The sequence below is a fragment of the Delphinus delphis genome, chromosome 2 (assembly GCF_949987515.2).
Source record: "Delphinus delphis chromosome 2, mDelDel1.2, whole genome shotgun sequence".
NCBI classification, from domain to species: domain Eukaryota; kingdom Metazoa; phylum Chordata; class Mammalia; order Artiodactyla; family Delphinidae; genus Delphinus; species Delphinus delphis.
Window position 1 is genome coordinate 152,195,132 of NC_082684.1, and position 20,442 is coordinate 152,215,573.

Genomic DNA, 20,442 nt, shown 5'->3' on the forward strand with positions numbered 1-20,442 from the left:
GAGGTGGGAGTTATTGTTGGGAAGTAGGGTAGGAAGCCGGTTGGAAGCCGAGGAGTGTCCCGGATCAGGATCAGGGTTATGGATCCAGGATGTACATGCCTGTAAAAGTGCATTGGGAGGGACCTTAAGATCTGCATGTAGTTGTAACTCAGTTAAATACACAAACACAGGAGTAAATGCCTGAAGGAATTAAAACAAAACAATAATCAAGGTTAATTTCGTGTGGTAGGACTGTGACTGGGGCTGGTTTCCTTCCCTATACTCTTTTTCTTCTCTCAACTTTTAAAATGAACACATACTATCCTACTTTTATCATCAGAACCAACCCATAAACATTTTTTATAACAGAGAAGTTGCCATAATGAGAGAAATTAAGGCAAGAATAAAACTTGCATTTTATATATTTTATAAAATTGATTCATCCTGTTCAAAGTCCAGGTCAGCATGTTTTTGCTCATTTTGTACTTGTCATTCCTAAGTTTTAATTTATGGGAAGGAACATGTATAAAGAGTGGCTTACTATTTAGTTTACAGAATAGATTTTTTTCTTTTTTCTAGAACAACATGTTATCTGTTTCCTGGAGGCCTTTTGTCTTTTTCAATGCATTCATAAAAACTGCCCCCAAAGATTTAACTCATATGGCTTCGGGGAGAGGTCTTTACTGAAGATGAGAAGGGCCGTGTTGTCTCTCTGAACGTCACTGTGGTTTGTTCAAATTGAAAACAGCTGTGCAGAGGAAATGGCTCTCTAATTAGAACAATGTGTGAAGCAAGCCAAGGGAGGTGGGAAGGGTGATTGAATAGCTCTTGAACCAAGTTCCAAGACTTCAGGATAAGTTTTGTGTCTATGGGCTGATGTTGAGCACACATCTGTTTCCACCCACTGTGGACTCCTTGGGTTCAGAACAATGGACTTTTATCCAGATATGCCTCTTGAAAAACTGCTGCCTCACCTGTTATGTTACTTGTACTTTTAAATTGAGATGTTTTACTGAGATAAGTGTAGATTCACATGCAGTTGTAAGAAATACTTTCCTCATTGTTAACATTTTGTAAAACTACAGTACAATATTATAGCCAGGATCTTGACATTAATACAACCCGTCCATCTTATTCAGATTATCCACATTTTATCTGTACTTGTGTGTGTGTGACAATTTTATCCCATGTATAGCTTTGTGTGTCCTCCACCACAGTCAAGAACTGAACACAAGGATCCATCATATTGCCCTTTGGTAACTATACCCACCCACCCCCCATCCTTAAACCTTGGCAACCACTAATATGTTCATTTCCCAAATTTTGTTATTTCAAAACTGTTACGTAAATGGAATAATGTGTATGTAACATTGTGGGATTGACTTTCTCCACTAACTCATCATAACTTCCTGGGGAGTCATCAAGTTGTTCCATATATCAATAGCTCATTACTTTGTAGTGCTGAGTAAATACTCCATGGAATGTGTGTTGTAGACCAGCAGTCTCCAACCTTTTTGGCACCAGGGACTGGTTTTGTGGAAGACAATTTTTCCATGGACAGAGTGGTCGGGGGATGGTTCAGGCAGTAATGTGAGCAATGGGGAGCAATGGGGGAGCGGCAGATGAAGCTTCACTCCCTCAGCTTACCTCCTGCTGTGCGGCCTGGCTCCTAACAGGCCTCTGACCGCTAGGGGTCTGAAGCCCCAGGGGTTGGGGGCCCCAGTTGTAGACTATTTAACCATCCACTTGATTAAATACATCTGAGTCATTTCCAGTTACTTGGCTGTTACAAAGAAAATTGCTCTTCACTTTTGTATACTGTTTTACCTATGAAAATAAGTTTTCATTTCTCTGGGATAAATGCCTGAGTGTGTTCACTGGGTTTTATGTTAATTGCATGTTTAGGCTTATACGAAATTGCCAAACTATTTCAGAGTGGTTGTGGCATTTCACATTGCCACCAACAATGTGGGAGTGATCCAATTTCCATACTTCCTCACCAACCTTTGGTATTGTCACTATTTATGTTTGTTTTAGCTGTTCCCATAGGTGTATAGTGAGTGACCTCTCATGGTGGTCTTAATTGGCATATTCCTAATGGATAGTGACATCAAAAATATTTTCATGTGTTTATTTGCCATCTATATACCTTTATCAGTGAAATGTCTCTTTGTGTCTTTTGCCCGTTTTTTGAACTGGATTCTTTCTTTTTTTGTTGTTTTTGGTTTTGTTTTGTTTTGTTTTGTTTTGCAGTACGTGGGCCTCTCACTGCTGTGGCCTCTCCCGTTGCGGAGCACAGGCTCCAGACATGCAGGCCCAGTGGCCACGGCTCACGGGCCCAGCCGCTCCACGGCACGTGGGATCCCCCTGGACCGGGGCACGAACCCGTGTCCCCCGCACCGGCAGACAGACTCTCAACCACTGCGCCACCAGGGAAGCCCTGGATTCTCTCTTTACTGTTGAATTTTGAGAGTTCTTTATATACTCTAGTTACCAATCTTTTTTCAGATGTGGCTTGCAAACACTTTCTCCCAGGCTGTATCTTGTCTTTTGATCCTCTTCACATGGGCTTTCATGGACGAATAGTTTTTAATTTTTAAGTCCAATTTATTAATTCTTCCTTTGAGGATCATGCTTTTGGTGTCAATTGTAAGAACTCTTTGTCTAACCTTCCTCAATCCTGAAAATTTTTTACTATCTATTTGTTCTAAAAGTTTTATAGTTTTACATACATTTCAGCCATTATTTCATTGACTAATCTTTCAGTCCTACTCTCTTTCTGTAATAATACAATCATTGGATCTTTTGCTAGTGTCCTGTAGGTCTCTGAGTCTCTGTTCCTTTTTTTCTTTTTCAGTCTATTTCTTTTGTTGTTCAACTTGGGTGAATTCTCTTGATCATTGCTCAAGTTCTTCACTCCTACCCTCTGTCATCTGCACTCTACTATCAAGCCTATCCAGCAAGGTTTTCTTTTTTGTTGTTTGTTTTGGTTTTTTTGCTGTTATTGTAACTTCTGGTTCCATAATTTCCATTTAGTTAATTTTTCAGTTTCTATTTCTTTGCTGAAATTCTCTTTTCCATCTGTTTCAAGAAAATTAGTAATTGATTATCTAAGCATTTTATGATGACTGCTTTAAAATCATTGTCAGGTAATACCAACATCTGATGTATCTTGATGCTGGAATCAGTTGCTTGTCTTTCTCATTCAAGTTGTGGTTTTCTTGGTTCTTGGGTTCTTGGCATGATGGGTTATTTTTCATTGTACTCTGGACATTGTCTTATGTTAGGAGATTCCATGTCCTATTTAAATCTTTTATTTTAGCAGGTGATTACCCTATTTAGATTTATTACACTGGTACTGACCTACTTTTGTGTGTTGTGCTTCCAATGACAGTTTAATTTTCAGAGCTTTTGGTGTGTCATTTTGGTAGAATTGGTTAATCTGATGCTACCGTGTTGTTCCTTCAGCCCTGGGGTTCCATGTTAGTTCAACTTCCTCTTACCACCTTTCAGAGTTCCCTTTCAGTTGTCTTTTGCATAATTTCCAGGAATTATAGTTGTACTTAGTGTGAAGAAGCAAGGTGAAACAAGTCTATGGCATCCTGTTCAGACTGAAAGTCCTAGCTGTTTGTTTTTGAAAGATAATTGATAGTTTATATATACTGAGAAAAATCCAATATCTATTGATGTTATTTCATGCGCTACCACAAAATGCTAATAAAAAAGTGTGGTCTCAGTACTTAACATATACAGTAAAGAAACCATGATGCTCCTTTTCAAAATCCAAAAACCTTGACTTTTGAAGTGTTTTTTCTTCTATTTTACACAACTTATTTTTCACTTATTTGAGTGCTGGGTGTAATGCACATAAAATGCAAAAGAAATGGAAATGAGTTTATTTTGTTGCTGCTGCTCCTTCTCATATCCTTCTTCATATATTAAATACGATACTGAATCCTATGTAAATGAAAATGCCCTGGATCAGTGGTTGTCAAGGTGTGCTTCCTGGATCAGCAGCATCAGTATCACCTGGACATTTGTTAGAAATTCAAATTCTCAATTCCATCCCAGAATCAGAAATTGTGTGATGCATGGTCTACCACCCAATGTTTTAACAGTATCTCTAGTTGATTCTGATGATGCTAAAGTTTAAGAACCACTACCCTAGACATTATTCAAACCTAATTTTCAAATTTAGTAATATTTTATTTTTAAAAAGAAATCATCAAATAAGCTTATTATTTAGGTGAGGCTACTCTCCTAGCAGATTATTTCTAGAATTAAAGATGTGTGATATCTGCAGAGGAAAGTGAAATATGCCATTAGAACTTTAATGTTTAGTCCATACAGACATGTGGACATCATACTTTTTCATATGTATATAGTCATTTAGCAAGTATTTATTGAGGACTACTATGGTCAAAGCACTGTTCTAGGCATCCAATACAGTCATAAAGAAGATAGATGCAACCTCTGCCCTCATCAAGTCTGTGCCGCTTGATATGCAGAGTTGTGACCTTTTATGAATGCTTTGACAGATTTAACTGGGCTATAATTTACTGCAAGTATTTTTACTGAGTTCTCAGAAGTGTTTTGGAAACTAAGATGGATTCTGTGTGAAAATACACAATTTTGAGACAACTATTATTACTTGAAAATGAGCGTATTATGGTAGATAGGAATAGTTTTCAAATTTCATGTAATCATATTCCTATTAATTTCGTTTAAACTCATTTCAATATGACACAGTTGCTATCATGGCACATGACTGGTTATGAAATACTGTCCATAATTATATTGCTCAAAAAACTTCAAATGAAGACAATTATAAAACATGATATTATCAACAAGAACATTTTAAAAGAATGATTTCTACAGAACTATTTTTCATCTACTTAGTCAAGATTTACATTCGCCATAACATAATTGGAATTTTTTGAGAGAAATGGCTACCGTGATGGAAAATTATCATTCCTTAGCATGACAACCTCATGGTGTAAGAGCTGTACTGTGCCAATACACTCAGTACATAAGAGTGTATTGTACCTTCCACTCACAATGGCTGCTTCATAGACTGGTGAAGGGAGTAAATAGAAAAGGAATCTGCTGAGAGCTGAAACATCTGATAATTAATATATTTCACAGACATCATATATTTTCCCTTAGTTTTGAGAGACCCATTAAGAAATTTAAAAAAGCAACTTGAAATACTTTTCCTTGGCAAGCCAGGCAAGTGGACAATTGATAACATTTCTCTACAGACTTACACCTATTTTTCGATTTGCCTTCTAACCTTATGTGCTAAGAAAAAGAGAGATTTTATTTGTTTCTTTTTTTTAAAAACAAACCTGTAATTATTTAAGGGGAAGAGTCAACAGACCTTACTGGTTGAGTGGACATGAGTGCTGAAGGCAAAGGAGAGGCCTGGGGGAGATGGGGACATTTCAGTAAATATGAGGAACAACGGGAGACAAGCAGTTTAGTGGGGATTGTCATAAATTCTATTTTGATCGTGTTGCTTTTGAGGAGCCTCTGAGACATCCGAGTGGAGACGTCAAGTGAGCATTGTGATCTGTGAGATGGCCCCCAGAAGAGAAGTCAGGGCAGGGAGTGCTGGCATGCTGGGGGTAATTGAAACCAGAGACTAGAAAGAACTGTTTGTTTGGGGGGAGCATGCAGGGAGACAGAAGAGGAGGGCTTGGATGGTCTTAAAGACTTCTTCATTCTGAGTCAGGAGGATGGTGAGGAGCCAGGAAGGGATATAAATAGGACCCTGCAGTAGGATGCCGTCAGGAGAGTGTGAAATTACAGATGCTGAGCACGGGAACTGTTTAAAAGAAACTATAAAACAAGAGACTGTTCTGAATAGTGCTGAAAGGGCTGGTTAGAAAAGCACCTCACCTCCCTCCACCCTTTTCAAAAAAATTCTCAATAGGCCTGACTTGGGTAGATTCAAGGAGACTGGAAAGGGAGGAAGTGGAAACAGAATAGATAAAACTTTCAAGGAATTTGACTTTGGAGATGAGAGAAGACAAAGAATGCTATCTGGAGATGCTATGGGTTAAGGGGAATTCAACTTTTTTAAAGGTAGTACTGCTTCTTGAGTTTGCTTTTTAATAGTATAACTGGCAAGTTCAGGAGACAGGGGATAGTGCAAAAAGAGTGGGGGAAAGTGAGATTCAGGGAGAGGGCTCTGATTTAGACATCAAAGTGCTCACCTACCTCTTTCATACAAAAGAAAGAGGGAAGCGTGGACACCAATGCAAGCATTTTGTAGACTTCAAAGAAAGCAGTGAGGTTTACTGGCAGATGCATTTATGTTTTCTTTTCTGTGAAATTGAGGATGAGATCATCTGTTGAGTTTGTTTTTGTTGGGAGATAGCTGAAAAAATGTGTAGAAGGTATTAACAAGTAATTTTGGAGTTTGGGAGAGTAATTTGCTTAGGGAAATAGAGTATGAATACGTGGCAGTGTCATGGTTTCAGTTGAATTTAAAAAAGAGTATATTACAAATCCATTGTGTAATATAATGTTGTGCATATTTTTATGTATATATATCAATGCGTGTATGTATACACACACGCATAGATACACACATGATTATATATATAAATATCATACTGCCTAGATGGATAATATCTATATATCTTTCTATGTAAATGTGCACAGAGAAATGTCTGGAAGCATTTGAATGCAAAGCATTGGTCAATGACATAATATGTTTACATGCATACAGACGACCTTCAATGATGCATTCGCATATCCATCTATGTGATAAAATTTAAGATAGTTTCACTCTATTTCTTGTAGTTTTATGCATTTTTGCACATTATGAATGAGCATGTACTGCTTGCTCACTAAGGCAAAGAAACAAGAAAAATATTCTGTAAGTTAAATTGACTATGTTATTGGTAAAATAACTGACTGCAATAACCTAACTCTATACCTTATAGTACTCATTCAAGTCTAAATATTCAGAGGGGCAATGTTTCAACAGGCCCCAGCCTCTTTTAGGAGCTATGGCATGAAACCACAGTGACATAGCTCCTATTTTATAAAACCTTACTTTCCTATAGTTCCCTTTTTACATACTGACACCAGAAAATATTTAATCAATCAGATCTCCTTTTTATGCTAGCTGCTACAAAGTACAGGGTCAAATAATTAATATCCATAGGATTCTCTGGCTCTATTTACCACAGCAGGTTGACAAAAATCTAATTCTGGGGTATAACTTTAGGTATTGGTCAAGAAAAGATTCTCTGATGTGTTCCAAGTTTGGGAAACTGTGGATGAAGTGGCGCTGAATATCAAGTCTGGGTCTTCTGGCTTTTTATTTTTACTTCCGGAGTTTTCAGAGCCTTTAAAAGGCTGAAAAGTAGAGTTTGCAGTATTTTCCAGGCTTCCTTGTCTCAGAAAGTGTCCGTGTGTGTGTGTGTGTGTGTGTGTGTGTGTGTGTGTGCGCGCGCGATGCACCTGCATGGGTACTGCCTCATGGAACATATTTAGCAAACTAGGGAATGCTGTTTGATACTGTATCTTAGTTTATACTTCTCCCTAAATTTTAAAATTCCTTCTATCTCAGATACTTTAAATTTTTGTTATCTTGCTTACTTTTCTGTAGACAGTTTAATTTTTTTTAACAAAGGAGAATAAGCAAACAACTTAGTATGTCATGATAGGATAGCACTTTTTTTTTCATACCAGTGGTCAGGATTATCATAACAAGTCTTCTAAAAATGACACTGTCTTTTAAGTGATTTTCAATCTCCATGATAAAACTGAATTATATAATATATAGCTACATATTGTGTAATTTGATTATGTCAATTATTAGATATGTCAAAGGGCAAACTTCTCAAAATAATCAAAAAATACTGATAAAGACTTCAAAGAGATGTGGAATTCAAGAATTTTCTATCATTTTTGATTGATGACTGCCTTGGTTATTTAAGAAAATAATAAATAAGCATAAAAATACTGTAAGTTGCAGTCCATTATTTAATCCTTTTAAATTAATTTAAGCATGCAATATTGGGTCATCAAATGATTTGCATTGAATCAATAAGGGGAAATCAAAGCATTGAAACAAATAGGAAAGAATGGACCCATGATAGCAACAATATATCTGAGAACTGACAACATTCTTCTTAGTCATCCTTACATGTTTAGATATAAATATAGACACAGATATAGATATATAGACATCTATATATAAAGAATACCTAAGTAGTGCTCAACTGGGTCCAATAAATATTTTAAGTGATTTTCAAACAGTCTGAATTTGGCAAAACAAAAGAAGTTTTAGCAGATCATTCTTCCTTGAATTTTATATTCTTTTGAATTGTAGGGAAAGTCAGTCCATGTGTTTCTGACTCTGAAACGTTTAACTCATCAAAACACTTGCTTTGTAAATAATATTTATTGCCCAAAACCTTTTGAGGTCTTATAATAAGTTCCCAACCCAAAAATTTCGGGATAGGTTTTACTCTGAAGAAACTAGTGAGAAAAAATGGTTCAAGATATTGGTTTGGAATATTTAAACCAAAGTTTAAAGAGTGAATTATTCTTGGAAAATTTTCCCCTAATATTATATTTCTAAATTATAGTCTGTATTAAGAAAATATACACATTCATTTTTCTTATTTCTGTAGATGATCTTCCTAGTTTATTCACTGTATGTAAGAATATACATTTTTAAGTTCCTGGAGAACATAAGATGGAAATAATGTCTAACCAAAATTATAGTTGAAAGGTAGAAAGGGACCCGGGAAAAAGCAGTAGAAATTATATGTACAAAAAATGAGATTTTAACATGTAAATGTATTATCCGTAAATCCAAGATAATTCTTAAGCAGTGGTCTTGCTTGAAATGTCTCATATCCAGATTTATGGAGCTACATCTAGGACTAAAACTCAGACATCCAAAAATGTTTGCTTAGTCATTTTTAATTTAAATATAGCCATAATTTAATATTTTATAAGCTGGAGGATATAATTATTTAATATCAAGCAAAAACTAATGCCCTAATTTTAAAAGAAATGAAGCATATAAGAAAGCAAGTATAGATTTAACAAATTTCTGGGTTAGCTAAATTCTGGAGAGATCAAATTGATTTAAAAGATGTTTCAGGCAAATGAGATGTAATAGAGTTAGGAAATTCAGACACACTAAAATGAATCTAAATTCATTTATTACTAGGCATTAATTACTTTAAAGAAGATTAGGTTTTGTTAAAATAGAAAGAACTATTATATTATGTTCTATAGCCTTACATATATTCATATATATTCCATGTACATAATATATATCTACATATATATATATTTTAATCTGACCTCCTTTCTTACATCTAATCAATATTCATAATAGAAAAATCTATACCTATGTTTATGTCTACACCTACATCTATATATGTAGACATACATGTTTATCTATCATATACATAAATCTAGGCATAACCATTTTTTTTTTTTTTTTTTTTTTTTTTTGCGGCATGCGGGCCTCCCACTGTTGTGGCTTCTCCCGTTGCGGAGCACAGGCTCCGGATGCGCAGGCTCAGCGGCCATGGCTCCCGGGCCCAGTCGCTCCGCGGCATGCGGGATCCTCCCGGACCGGGGCACGAACCCGCGTCCCCTGCATCGGCAGGCGGACTCTCAACAACTGCGCCACCAGGGAAGCCCTAGGCATAACCATTTTTTAATGGTTACATAATATTCTACAGTACGGATTGATCAAAATTGTTTTACTAATTGTTCCCTGTTTTAAAAAAAATCACCTTTTAATACACTATCTTATCAAAGGATTTTCAGAAATTTTGCTACTTGCACCTGTGAATAGTCTTGTAAATTTCTTCTCTTAACATGTGAGGTGGTTTTTATTAAAAATATTACCAGGAGTGGAATTGCTGTTTCGTATGGAATACAAATATTGTACTTAAATAGAAATGGCACATTTTGTTCCATACTGTATGTACAAATTTACTCCCGATAGCAATATATAAAATATCCTGTTTATCCGTACTCTCCTGTTATTTTCAGATTAAATTAGATGCCAAATGAATGAGATCTCATTGTGGTGTTGGTTTTATGTTCCTAACCACCACTGATGTTGAAAACTCTTTACATTTTTATTGCCTATCTGGGTTTTATTTTTTGTGAAATGTCACTACATATCTTTGGCCCACTTTTCTATTATATTTTTGTGCTTTTTGTATTAGTTTGAAGTATTTACATATTCTTGATGCTAATATTTTCTGTTGTGTGTATTGTGTACATGCCCTCATGGGGCACACAGTGCAGGGGCAGATTTTACATATCTGAGAAAAATGCTAATAAGAGAGACATGGGATTATACCAGATTATCATGGGGAGTTTGAAGTATTCAGGGAGGTCAGGGAAAGCTTTGTGGGGAAAATTACAATTTGGTTGATATCTGGGAGTGAATAGGGGTTAGCGGTGGAAGAGGAGAAGCAATTTAGGTAGGAGGAAGAGCATATACACACACTGGAGGTCAGTCAAAGCAGTGTGGGCACCAGGGGATGAGAAGAAGGGCAGCGGGGCTGGACCTTCGGGGTGAGGTATGAAGAAGGCTGCTTGTTCCTCAGTGGGCTGACCACACAAAACCCTAAAGCCATTTTAAGTGTTGTGGTGTTATCCTAAGATCAATGGGACATCAATGGACTGTTCTGATTGGGTATTTAACATCAAACTTGTGTTCTAAAAAGCTGCCTCTGACTATGGAATAGAGAATAGATTGTGAAGTGTGCTGCCCAGTGGCCCTGTATATCACTTAGAAGACTTTTTTTAGTAAGAAATGTTTGTAGGTTGACCTGTGCTGTAAGGATGGAGAGTGAGAGAAAAGAATGTATTAGAGAAAAACTATACAATGAAATCAACAGAACTTGTTTTAGTAGAAGGTAAATTTGGCTCCAGGATGAGATCCAAGTTCTAGGCTACAAGTGATTACTAAGAAACTTGTTACATTAATCACTTAAAAGGAGAACTTAAACAAAAATCTTTTAATTAAATTACTATCTGTTACTATGAAACTGATGATTAATGAAAGCATTAGGTGTCTAAGACTTCAGGCACCGGGTTAAGGATGTCTTCATTTGGACCCCAGATTCACCATTTACTCTCTCAAACCTCCATATCTCTTTTTGCCTGTACAATGGAGCTGCCAACCTCACGTCGTTGTTGTGAGAATTAAGTAATGAAAAAAAGTGCTTCATAGACATTTGGCACATCCCAATGAGCTAGATAAATATTCGTTATTATTGAAATTATTCCATTACTACCATTATTAACTGGGGAAAGCACTGTGATAAAAGTTAATTTTAAAAATACAAATAGAGGCAAGATTGCAGTTTCTATTGATTCAAATGTTATTACCGGGGTTGGAAATTCCCTCTCCTTAAACATGAACATGCAATGTAAATGGAGGATTTTGAGGGCTAATGGTAGGGAAATCTGTTTATCTTTGACATTCCCCAGGGCACTTGGGCAACTCTGAGCATCTCAACTGTTCACTTGTTTGCCTTTGGCTTACTCAAGGAACAAGGAAATCGTGAAGAGATGCTGTTTCGATTTCTTGGATTAACACTGTATTGAGCTGCATAATTATTATAGAGATAATCAGAACATAGCAGATTTATTTCTAGGATGAATAGAAGAACATGGATTTCCATATTAATTGGTAACATTTACTACAGATAACATATACTAATATTCACTTCAGATATCTTCCTGTTATTTCATTAGTCTAGAAATTAAACATTTTTTGTTGTTTTAAATCCTCAGTTTAGTCATCCTACTAATTTAAAATTGTACAATTTCAGCCCAAGTATTGTAATTGGTCACTATGGGGTACCAATCACTACTTGAGCTTGCAAGGTGAGAGCTATACCAAATACTTGATGCTAATATATGTGCTATGTCTTAATTCATCTTTTTATTTTAGGATAAAAAGAAATCAGGGGAAACGTGTTTGCCAATAACCCTTAATATATTTCTCCCTAGAGCAATGATTATAAGATTCCATTTCAAGGGAATACAACGGTATGGACACTAAGCAGTTCAAATATGTCAATCCCTACTAATTTGGTCAAAGTCAAGGATTTTTAAAAAAGGGAAAAATCAGTTTCTGTTGAATTTCCTTTCATGCCTCATTTTAGAAATTTGTAAAACTGTCTTTTGCTACCTCTCAGATAGTGAAATAACAATGAATTCTGCTCCAGGCAAGCTGCTTTCCAGGCCAACCTGTCAGGAGAGAGACAGACAGCTGAGGGTAATTCATTCTCGCCACTGGGTCTCAAGTGACTTGTGAAGGGATGTGGAATTTCTAAAATATAAATAGCATTAATTTACAGCAAGAAATAGAAAGTGTTCTTCATGTTTGCAGAGAGGCAAAAGATGAGCTGTAAGCAAGGGAAAGCTAGCCAGGTGGGATTTAAAAATTAAAATGCGGGAATTCTGTCCGATTCTAAAGGACACACCTTAATCAAGAATTACTTGGAGTAACCGATTCCTAGTGTTTTACAAGTCTTTTATTCCTCAAAATGATCTCAGTATGCAAATAAATCATATGCAAATGAGCTTTGGATGAAGATATGAAAAGAAAATATGCCAATGAAAATAAACTGAATGGAGAGAACTAGAAATAGCCAAAATAGGCTCAAACCTCTTTTTTGCTAATTAATTCAGCATGCAACTCACATTCCAGTAGTAGCAGAGAGACTGAGCCCACACTCAAACTGTCAGTGAATCCTAAACCAAAACTGCAGTCTGGGCTCTCATTAGGGTCGTGCTAGCAGAGCCGCACAATGAACTGACTTGCTGCCAGGGCACCAGTGTTCTCTCTTGCAGAGCTCCTGTGGGGAAGAAATCTGATACCACTTCACAGTGGCAAATGCTATTACTTCCAGTATTCATCCCACGGAATTCATCAATCTTTGTTTGTATTTCTAACACTAGTATATTGAAGTCCTCGGGAAAAATATGCGAAGATATAAATGAAGGCAAGACTCCAGGAAAGTTTCTTTTTTTCCTTCCCTTCTTTAGTTTTTGCTATTAATTCACATGAGAACGTGTCTCAGAACCGCTTGTCTTCAGTATGTCCTAGAACTAGCTCCCTTTGGGTTAATTTGGCAGAGATTACTGAGGGAAGAATCATGAAAACACTCTTTAGATGTGAATTTGTCATCAAGGACAGACCAACAGGATGGAGAAGTAATGATGCCAAGTTCACACCTGCTTGTCCCTGTGTCAAGGTAAGGCAACGTCATGGTGTCGGACTCTGGATGTCCATGGTCATTTCATTCAACGGGCTTTCCTACCCATGTCACATGAAGCAGTTTGGGGCAACACATTTCCAGTATCAATGGGGACTAAGACTTGGGCTGCTTAATGACCATAAAGAAGTAAACGCACAACTCAAGCCAATCTTGTTAGAATACAGCCTGCCCAGCTAGCAGGCTGGTAAAGAGTTCCCTTTCCTAGAAGTCAGGAGCCTGGTGTTAGTTAGCATGGGTATACACCTAACTACTCCAATCTTTTCCCATCTAACCCTTTAACTTAACTGCAGAAACTGGGTGTGCAATTTTATAAATACTCACAAAGCTGAATTTATTGCTCACGTTGTTAAATTTTTATTTGATTTTTCTGTTAAAGCTTTTATCTGACTATGAATTGCCTATTTCTCATGTAATTTTGCAATTACATACTATATATATTTAATTTTTCTCATTTTTCCTCAGTTGAGCAATACAAATTGATCCATAACTAAGTGTATTGATTTTTCTTCTGTCATGTCCAATCTGTTGTTAAACTCATCCAGTGACTTATTCCAGGATTATATTTTAATGGAGAAAATACATTTGTAGTCTGATAATATACTCTATTAGACCTGCATGTTCTATTGTATTTTTCTAATCTCAGGTTACAGCTTCGAACCCTGCAGTCTGTAGTCACACGTTCTGTTCAGGTGTGACATGGGTCAGACCGTGACATGACTTAGATTCACTACAGACACGACACTTGGCAGATGGGGGTCTCCCTGTCCTCCTCCAAAGGCTCTCCTATCTGAGGATGATACCCTTTGCCATCACCATCTGCCCTCTCCTGGTTATGAATGACACCAGTGTGTGACCATTAGCACCCCCAGTTCCCAGGGCAAGTCTTTTATCAATGTGTCTTAGTCCATTCTGTTACAGCTGCCCGAATGCACTGAGACAAGGATTAGCCTACATGTATTGAAAATTAAAATTACTACCATTTTCCCCATGAGACTGTGTCTTCGATGTCAGCAAATATATCTTGGCTGACTGTTCTCCACCAATGTACCCTCATCTATGGCACAAGATAGTTTTCATTGACTATTAGTTGAACAAATACTCTCCCTCCTCTGACCATTTTAAGAACATTGTCTATCAATGCTCTCACACCCATTCTTCCCTAATCAGCACAGATTGTGTATTCATTATCCTGTACCATACAAGGTGCCTAGCAGTTACAAAAATGTTGGAAGGTAGCTCTTACCCTCTCAAGGAACTTACTGGGTCCGGCGAGAACAGGACAGCCCTTGGCTCACAAAATGAGAAGTTTAGGGAGAAGAGCCACTGCAGGCATACCCGGGTTTAGCACCCGTTCATGTCTCTGACCCACTTCACCAGTTTGCCTCCTTTCCTGGCTCCATATGGCAGATTTTGGTATCATTAGTCTCCTATCTCTATGACAGCTAGTCCAGAGGAACAAGAACTTCTCTACTCAAAAAACACACATAAAACTACAGGTCTCAGGTTTCACCTGCCCTATGGCCTTGCCTTGCATATGTTCTTATCCTGAACCAACCACTCTAGCTCGGGGGCTGGACCACTGCTGACTGGTTTCCTTCAGACTTGTGCTCATTTCTGGATCCTGCCACCGGACTCCACACCACCTGTGAATGTTAGTGAGAATATGGTAGGCTGGTGTTTCAAGGACTCTCATGTGCTTTGTATTCACTTGAGAAGCTTATTAAAATGTGGATCCAGATTCAGCAGATCGAAGGCAGGGCCTGAGATTCTGCATTTCTAACAGGTGCGGATGATGTGATACTGCTGGCTGGTGGCCACCCTCGGTCCTAGAGCAAAAGAGTGAGGAAGTATTCCCAAGGAACAACTGGGAGATTCCTGCTCCAAGAAGTGGGAATGGATGGTGAGTGGCAAGAATAACAAAATGTGTTCAGTCTAAGAGCTGAGTGAGTTGAGAAGAAGGAGAGCTTAGAGTAAAGATGCCCAGAGTGCTTCTAGGCAGCGTCCCCTCCACAGCGTGGGCTGGAGAGCCAGCTGCCTGCCTGCCGTGGAGCCAGGGCTGCCACTCATAGCAGCAGTGACCTTGCTTCTCTGGGCCTTGGTAGCTTCCCCTGGAAAATTGAGGCAATGTCACTTTTATGTTATAGGGCTGTCACGAGGATTAAACGATTAATATTTCTAAAATACTGAGAACAGTGCTGGGCATACAGAATGTACTGTTAGTTTTCTCAAATAAAAATAAAGTTGGGGCTATAAAGAAGTAATTATCAGGGGTGTTTTTTAAGAAGTCAGTATCTAAGGCTGGAGGCAGGGAGGCTTGTGAGAGAGAGGTGACTGGGTCTCACCCCAAGGTTTCTGACTCAGTGGATCTCAGGATGCGCTTGAAAAATGGCATTTCTAATGAATTCTCCACTGATGCTGATGCTGCTTGTCTAGAGGCCCAACTTTATGAGCAAGTGGGCTGGGACCCTGGGTCTCAAACTTGAGTGCATGTTGGATCAGGGCCGGGAAACGGATTAAATACATAAGTGGAAAAGATCTTAAACTCTGTATAATGGTATAGTTTAAAGTCTAGGCAGCTGAGAAAATTATGCTGTGTCATGCTTTTTATTCCTCTAACAGTTTTTACCCCTACGGCTTCTAATGCACAGTGGTGGTATAGGACAAGAAATATGACAAAAAACAGAAGGACTTCCTTTGTATTATATAGACTTGAACTACCTTTTCAGATTTTAAGCTCAAGAAATAGAACTCTTTCCCCTGAAAATCCTGATGATTTAATATTTTATTCAGTCTTCTAATTTTGTAATAGAAGTAGTCTAATTCATCTCCAGGTGGGATAGACTCAGTAAAGGAATGGGAATTAGGAGACATCTCTTCCACTTAAATCTCGGCCTCCAGCTCGTGGCCTTGCATACACCACTCATCCCCAGGAGAGCCAGGGTTCTCATCTGACAAATGAAGAAGTAAACTTAATCATCTTTATATTTGACACCTCCTTTGGTGGCTCTCAAGACCCAGCAGTTCACTTTCTCCAAGAAAGACTCTAACTGTACAAAAGTAGAATTTGAGTAGCCCCTTCTGTTCCTACTCAGAAAACAGAAATAGGCTTTCTAGTAATAGGACCCTTGTTCTAATTTGGGCCATCTATGTTCCTCCCAGGAATTTGGAATTTACACTGAAAAACAATAGGTACAGATTTCTTGGCTGCACTACCATGGCAATGACAAAACCCTGAAGTGAAGACTTATAAGGTAGGCTGGTGCCCCTACACTTAAGGATGGGCTTTTTAAATTTCCCAAATCTCATCAAAAACCCTTTCCCTATACTAATTTTTTTTGATTATATTAACTACAGTAGAGTCTTTTGAATGCAACACAACAATAGCAAACTTTATTTCTGCGATCTCTTCGTTCTCTGATAAATTTTTGTAACTTTGAATATGGATGGATTACACTGAACTTCTAATAGCTGTAAATATACTGAATAAAGGAAATTATAAGTATGCATGATATACCATGGTCTTCATTAGAGCCTTATCCCATCCCACCCCAACTTTCCAAAGAATTCTTGGAAATATGAGAGGTAATTGAATTTTCCATCAAATATGGGATGGAGATTTGAGTACTTTTATGTAAATTTCAAAGGACAGAATGTCCTGAGAGTGTAAAGGTTTGGCAATAATCCACTGCAGTGGTATGCTGAATACATAATAAACTGGAAAAACTCCTGAAATCACCTCCACTTTTACAAAATGCTTTTTGGAGTGATAGTTCTTCTAACCCCAGTAACTTATAATGATCGTTTTCTTCCAATCCTAATGGCTTACATTTTTTCCCTAGGAGAGCTCAGCTTAGTAATCATTTTTTTAAATTTTTGCTCTATTTTTTAGTGTAACTATACCTCTAGGAGCAAGAATGTATCTTTCAACCTTTCTAAAAGGGACTCTTCAGGAAAATCCCAGGCATTATTGGTAAGTGGATGTAATTTTAAATAGTCAGCTAGAGAACACAGCATAAAGACCTAGAGAAAATAACATCAGATTTGTTAACAACTTGTTTGGAAAACTTGAAATTCTAACATGCATATAATGGAAGGAGGATCAAATAAAATAAATAAGCATTAATAGTCAAACAAACAAAACTCCTTAGTCCAAAGGGACTAGTGCCACCAAATAGATGCTGTTTTTTCTAGACCCTGTTACTCTCGTGTGTCTTATAAAGAATTCATGTCTCATTCCAAATCTAATTCTACCTCTTCTCTGTAAGAATCATTTGAAGAAGCTACATTAAAAACTGGCTGAACAAGAGAAGTGCTTATTGAACATTTGCTACATAAAAAACACAATGCTAGTTCTTATGGACAATAAAAATGAACAAACAAAACACTGAACATGACAGGTTTTATGTTCCAAGGCTTCACAAGCCATTGATAAATCCATGAGAAGCAAGAGAGGAAGCGAATGACCTCCACAAAGGTAATTTTGGGATTCAAGAGAAGCTGAAGTATTTCAAAGCAAGCATTTTAAGGATGAAAAGGGACTCTGACATACAGGTTAACAGGAAGGCAAAGGTTTTCCAAGTGGATGGAATAAACATAATTAAATGTGTGAAGACGAGAGTAGTTTCAAGGAGCTTGTGGGTTAAGACATAGGGTGATCCACTTAGAGTTTAGAACATTTGTACATGGCAGGAGCACGCATCAGAAAAGACAGGGAAGGAATTGCTAACTAAAGAGGATGACTTTTACATGATATGCACAGCAAGCTTCTGAAACAGCACAGGGTCAGGGGACAGTGAGTGTTAAGTGTACCTCTGGCAGTGCTTCCTTGCCTTGAACAATTCCAACTTACTATGCTAAGTCTTTCCAGTGCAGAAATAAACAGAAATAAACTCACAAGGATATGCTGTGAAGATCGGGGAACATTTCTATTTCTATCTATCCTTAATAGATCAATATTGAAATGTCCTTTGTAGGAAATCTGTCTCAAGCTGATCCTTCTTCTCAATCACAGTAACAGCCCTATTAGGACATGCCTATACACATAAATAAATCATAAATAAGTCATAAAGTCTTTAAAGTCTACCACCAAGGCCATTAAGATCTTTCTCTTTTGACCTTGGAGAAAACCTTTCTCCACAACAGGGATTCAGTCCCTGTTGTACAATGAGTGTGAATCATTGCTTAAGTATATACTAACAATCGAAATACTTTGAGTTCCAAACTTCAATCTGCTTTAGATTTGTTGTATTATGCTGGGAAATGCCTTTGCATTTCTCTTTTCTGGTTCCTCCATCACTAAAATGGTGTTAATAAAAGTCATCACCTGTCTGCCTTCCAGGGATGTTGTGAAGATAAACTCACATCTTTAGTCAAGCACGCAGCTAATAGAATTCTCAATAGTAACTGTATTAATAACCATGACAGCAGCAAGGAGACGTTATTATGCTGTGGGTATTATAATTTATTGGCCTGGGAACTCAACTGGAGGTCTGCAATTACAGAAATCTACGAGGAGGTGAAGTTTTCATTGGCACTCTCTTTGGAGACGTCTGTTTCTCTAGCTTTTCCACAGAGATTAGAAATGTTTTTCTGCATTTGGGAAGGTGGGGAAAGAGTTTATTCTCTCTCACAGCCTTACATTTAATAATAAATGATGGTACATCCTGCTTACATCCACGCATAATACACTTTTTAGGATAAAATAGACTGGTCACCTTATTTTTCTTAGTATTTGTCTTTTAAAACATTGACAGAAATTGTAATGGAATGCACACAGGATCGACCCATCTGTAGGCAGCAGGATTTGCTGAAGGCTAAAGCCCTATAGCCTTTCCTTGACATGCCTCCCGGTATGACATTTTCAGGATTCAGTCTTCAGGGATGGAGGCACTGTTCTGTGAGAGAGCCTCACACACTGGTAGGGTCTGTTGGGGTGGCAATACGGCCAGAGGAGGTGGGGAGGTACAAAGCTGCTCCACCTACGTGGGTCTGCAAGGGCCACACGAGCCAACTGCTCTAACAGACGCTCCCAGCAGCTTTGCCCAATACACATTTCCTTCCTGCTCATGTGGCTCTTCAGGCAGTGTCTCCAGGACAGCCTCCCTTGTGATGTTCCAGAGACCCAGACCCCTCTACTGTGTGCTGCTGCTCTCTCCTGTGACCCCGAGTCCTTCCTTCAGCCTTCAGATAGGGAAAGAGAGGGTGAGGACTCCGTGAGAAAGGTTTGGTGGCCTGACCATGAAATGCTAACATTCCCCAGGCCAGAGCTCAGGTGGATGACCATCTCTGACTTCGAGGGCAGTGGGGAAATAGTTCTTGCTGTGTTTCCTAAAGGTAATCTCATCAGTCTCTTTCACAGGCCCTAGGATATAGTAAGAGCATGTATAGGTTTTGCTGTCAGACAAACCACATATCTGGCTATTCTACTAGCCATGTGACCTTGGATGACTTGTTTGATATGCTACATAATAGCTGTCCACTCCTCTTTGCCTTCTCTCTCTCTCCCACTTTCATTTTTTTAAAAAATATCTCAGCCATTTTTTTCTTTTGGGACCTTCCTCATAGGGTAGTGTTGAGAATTATATTCAGTAAAGCATATAAAAATCACCACTGTGTCTGGGACCAGACATGCTCTCAAGGACTCATTACTTCCCATTATTTTTATGTACCCTGGAAATCTTTGGGGTGGTGGTAACCAAAGTGGGTCCAGACACCTGAGTTTCTCTCTTTGTCATATGACTAGAATGAGTTTAAAAAGTTTCAGACTTTTAGGCATCAAATAATGATGATATTAAATGTGTATTAAACTACACCCATGGTCCTGAAAGACAGTATGTAGAGAAAATTGGAGGCTGCAAAATTCAACTGTAGTTATAGCATTCCTTACATATGTCGTTTCCTTTCCAAATGTTTTGAAGAAAATGTATCAGTGTAAGGAAATGAGCCATTTTAAAATAATAAACTGCATGAGATCCTAGTATCTTTTGGGATTTGAGCTTATATGCTCTTCAGCCAGTCTATCTAGACTAATTGAATCCGCTTAATTGAGCTACAAATCTATGAGGATGAGTTCTTAAGGGATTTTCCAAACATCCTGCTTACAGATAAATCAGAATGATTACAAAGTAGTCCTTCTGACTGTGCTTGGCTGCAGGAGACTATGAAATGA

General features: G+C 37.9%; 1 long non-coding RNA gene across 1 annotated transcript in view; it reads right to left on the bottom strand.

Moving 5' to 3' along the window:
* Nucleotides 1–12: 12 nt before the first annotated feature.
* LOC132419865 (uncharacterized) overlaps nucleotides 13–20,442 on the bottom strand; it is a 55,660-nt gene continuing 35,230 nt past the window's right edge. Inside the window, exon 3 of the long non-coding RNA XR_009518262.1 lies at nucleotides 13–99. This is a non-coding gene — a long non-coding RNA (uncharacterized lncRNA). The remainder of the gene's footprint in view (nucleotides 100–20,442) is intronic.